Here is a 5032-nt window from a genome sequence, read left to right as displayed (position 1 = left end):
TGAACTTAGAACTTTTAAAGAGTTTTTTAAATTATATTTTATATTTCTTTTTCTTTTTTTTTCGTTATTTAGCTGCTTTCATCCGAAAGAAGGGGGTTAAAATTGTCTTGAATGCCGCAAGAATACATTCATTTAAGGAACATCATAGTTTTATGCTCTCTGCATGGTATTATCCTTTTATTATTCTAATACTACAGATTGCTATTACATTGCTATGTCATTGTGGTTCAACCTTATATCACATCTTTTCCTAGTTAAACATTAAGCACTTTTTTTATTTTACACCATAAAACCAGCTTACTTTAGTTTCTGTTCATCACAGTGACTGAGATGAACAGATTCACTCTATTGGCACTTTGCTCCAATAGAGACAAAAATGGAAAGATTGTTAAATGCAAAGTAAGGAAATAATGAAAAGACTGATAAATGAAGATTAAATCTTTTTATTTGTTTTATTCCCACTGCTTTTTCAACTTGTTACAGGATATCATTCAAATTATTCCCAAACACCAAACCTACAAACAAAATGCTAAAGCAACAGGAGCACAACTATGAGTGGAAGCCACCTTTTTTGCTTTGATGATTATACAACTGAAATCTGCATACAGTTTGCAAGAGTTGCAGTCTTGTCAGACCAGTCGTATGTGGGTGTTTCGTAACACCACTGAGAAAATTGCATTCCTATTGCATTCCTCTTCATCTGATCACCTAAATATTAGTAAACACTTGTGGTTATGCCTTTCTTGTTTAACCCTTTAAGACCTACCATAGAACCAAGTCCACCAGAGCTTACTTTATATTTTTACATGCTATGGAGCCATTTTTGGGAGCATTTCAAGTTGCTATACATCAATACAACTTCCTACAACATATTTTAATAATATGTATGCATTAAGTCCATAGTAACTACATTAATTGCAAAAAAGTGCAATAAACTACAAAAAAATTGAAAATCGTTTTTGGTTTTTTTACATAAATTTCTACTTGGAGAAATTATCGGCAGGCTTATCCCTCAAAACTTTAAATACAAAAAAGTTGCAAAAAATAGTTTACAACAACAGGAAATTTATTTTGAGTGTGTTCATAGTTTTATTTTTGAGATACAGCATTTTTATATACTGCAGGAAAAACGAAAAACAATCCTATGATGCAAATCTGCAAAGAAAACAGCATGTGCATCAAAATAAACTATTTCCAGCAGTGCAATTCGACTTCTAAGCATCCCAGAAACTATTCAGAAAAGCATAAAGTCAAACATGACTTATAAAAACACCAGTATAGGCTTTTAAGGCCTAAAAGTAAAAAGAACTACATTTTCCACAAAAATGACGTCACTCCCGGTTTCGGGCAGGAAATGGCGGACATGCGATTGTTTGCGTTCAAGTCTGTTTAAATGGCTGTATCCCAATTCAGGGTCTGCAGCCTTAAAGGTCGCATTTTAAGGCCGATTACGTCACCGTGACGCAACGAAGGCTGTCCCAATTCGAAGGCTGCTCGAAATGCGGCCCTCAAATGCGTCCTTCATTTCCCTGAATTTTAAGGACGTGGCTCTGTATACTTCGTGGCCCAACATATCCCAGAATGCATAGCGCCACGGTGGGTGTGGATAATTTTGCCGGAATAAAACGGCGGATGGGGGGCGCCTGAAGAGTAAACTTTAAGTAAGTACTGAATATTATGTCACTTATTTATGTGCAAATGTTTAATAACGAAGAACATTAGAACATTACTGTTGGCCACATGTCGGCAAAGTTATGTGACATTAGTGACGTTTGCACTAACTTGGTTTTAAAGCCTTTACTTTAAAATATACGCCGTTCAATAGCTGACCTTAATTAGAGAATGATCAAAGCTCATGTAGAAACAAACAAATGAACAAAAGATTTTCTCCTTCATTTCTGTCAAACAAAGCTGTATGAAACGTTTCCAGCTGTTAGTATCATGGTTGCTAGGCAACCTGGGCAGCGCGACGGAGGCTAGACCGTCCCATTACACAAGCCTCGCACTTCTGGCCTTAGCGGTCTTTAAGTATGCGGCCCTTGAGGATTGTTGAGGCTGCGTACTTTAAGGCTGCAGACCCTGAATTGGGATACAGCCACTGTGAGAAGTGTTATGAACAGCTGATCGGATCGGCAAAGCGTGTTTCTGGAATATTATGTTATTGTTCCTGCAAGCGCTTTTTATGCAGCTTTTGCAAAGCTATATGTGGAAGGAAACTGTGACTTAGGACAAGCTGATGGCATAAGATGTAAGTACAACTCCTCTGGTTTCATATGCAAAAAAAATTATTGTGCTAGCTTACGCGGTTCCGGTTCTACAAGGATTTAAAAATAGTTACGCAAAACGGAGCGTGCCCGCTCTGACCGGCTTTAAAGGGTTAACCAGAAGTGGTCCTGCTGAACATATTGAACCTTTAGTGGTTTTAATATATTTTTCATTTTACTTCTGTGGATTTTATAAATTTGCTGATCTGCTTGACAGTGTTTTAGAATAGAGTGCTATTGGCTGCGGGGAGGGAGTGTTCGCCCAGGGCACCAAACAGGCTAGGACCGCCACTGGTTCAGGGCAACGATTATCTTGATGCTCTTAATTCTTCTGTTGAGTTTTAATTTTTCATGGTAATTCAGTAATTCAGTCCTGTTTTATCATCTTGTTCATGTTGTTATTGAAAACATTACCTTCATGTAAGGCTAGGTACTTGTTCCGTTAGCGGTATGAGTGGTTTACTTATTGTTTATTTATAAGGAACCCCATTAGCTTCCACAACAGTAGTTGCTAGTCTTCCTGGGGCCCAAACCATCAAATACAATCTACTAAAATATTACACAATAAAGTGGATGCAAAATGTCTGGATAATTTGGCTCTTGCACTAAGTACTTGGACCCCTGGATTTTCCCCTCACTGTATATATTCTGCACTGGTGTTGTAAATAAACTGTGTTTGGAAACGTCAACTATCGACCGTGACACCAACCAAGTTCCCATCATCTAGATGTTTATACCAGTTATCTGTCATAGCAATGAGTGCTGAGCTGGTGGAGAGACGTGGTTTGTAAGCATGTTGAAACTGAGTAGATGATTTTCTGTTAAGTAATGTTGAATTTGCTCATAAACAATCCTCTCCATAACTTTACTTAGAACAGGGAGTAGACTAACAGGTCTGCTATCAACACCATTAAAAATGTCATTCCTGTTTTAAGGAAAAGGAATTATTTTCTATTCTTTCCACTGCAATGAAAATCAAATCAAATCACTTTTATTGTCACATCACATGTGCAGGTACATTGGTACAGCACATGTGAGTGAAATTCTTGTGTGCGAGCTTCACAAGCAACAGAGTTGTGCAAAATACAATAACGTAAACAAGCAAAATACAAGAATGGCTACATCTGAAACTAATAAATATATGTACAATATATAATAGTATATGCATTTCTGGATGTGTATACTAAATATTTTTCTACGTGTGTGTGTGTGTGTGTGTGTGTGTACACATATTTTACAAATTAAATAGTAAACAATAAAATAAAATATATAAAAATATACAGAGTTGAGACATGTGCAAAACAGTGGCATTACTGTACAGTATGGAGTGCATAATGTTGAAGTTCCAGTAGTGAAGCTGAGGTGTCTATGACGTGTTCAGCAGTCTGATGGCCTGGTGGAAGAAGCTGTCTCTCAGTCTGCTGGTTCGGGACCGGATGCTGCAGAACCTCCTTCCTGAGGGAAGCAGTCTGAACAGTTTATGGCTGGGGTGACTGGAGTCCTTGATGATCCTCCCCGCTTTCCTCAGGCAGCGCTTCCTGTAGATGTCTTGGAGGGAGGGAAGCTCACCTCCAATTATCCGTTCAGAGCACCGCACTACTCTCTGGAGAGCTTTGCGGTTGTAAGCGGTGCTGTTGCCATACCAGGTGGTGATGCATCCAGTGAGGATGCTCTCAATGGCACAGTGATAGAAGGTCCTGAGGATGCGAGGGCTCATGCCAAATCTTTTCAGTCTCCTGAGAAAGAAGAGGCGCTGCTGCGCCTTCTTCACTGTTTTGTTTATGTGTACTGACCACGTAAGATCCTCAGCCAGATGTACACCAAGGAACCGGAAGCTGCTCACTCTCTCCACAGCAGCGCCGTTGATGGTGATGGGGGTGTGTACTTCTCTGCACCTCCGGAAGTCCACTATTAACTCGTTGAGGGTGAGATGGTTGTCTTGACACCAGTGGGTCAGGGCACTGACCTCCTCCCTGTAAGCCGTCTCATCACCATTGGTGATAAGACCCACCACTGTAGTGTCGTCCGCAAACTTCACAATGATGTTGGAGTTGTTAGTGGCTGTGCAGTCGTAGGTGTAGAGTGAGTACAGGAGAGGGCTCAGTACACACCCCTGTGGAGCACCAGTGTTCAGTGTGATGGGGGATGAGGTGATGCTGCCCAGTCTGACCACTTGGCGTCTGTCAGACAGGAAGTTAAGGATCCAGCTGCAGAGGGAGCTGCTCAGTCCTAGATCCTGCAGTTTCCTGTCCAGCTTCGAGGGAACGATGGTATTGAATGAAAGAAATTAATGTCCATATTTATACTCACTGGGTAATGTGTTAGCAACAAAAGGACAAGACATTGTTTGATGGAAATTAAAATGATCCACGTAGATGACCTGCGGCGTCCTTTAATGGTTATGCCTCCCAAGGTCATCACTGACCCACCAACAAACCAGTCATGCAGAACATTTAACAGTATTTCCTGAAAAACCTGTTTTCCTAATAACATTTAAATTTAAAATAATAGATTACACAGCAGTCGGGGACAGATTTCTCTCTGAAAGCACTTTAAATAAGTCTAAGGATATAATTAATTCACTGTTATCTTCAGTACCAGCACAGGGCAGAGCAAATACCTGAATGCTACTCCCATAGAGATTATCTCGTTAATAAATTTCCTTCTTCACTGCATATGATACATGGATCCTGTAGATCCTGTGAAAAAGAGAGCCTCAAATCAGAAATACTTGTCTCTATTTCTCAAACGGGCACCAAAGTGCTCAT

This window comes from Rhamphochromis sp. 'chilingali', assembly GCF_963969265.1.
Source record: "Rhamphochromis sp. 'chilingali' genome assembly, chromosome: 1".
NCBI lineage: Eukaryota > Metazoa > Chordata > Actinopteri > Cichliformes > Cichlidae > Rhamphochromis > Rhamphochromis sp. 'chilingali'.
This window is presented reverse-complemented; position numbering follows the sequence as displayed.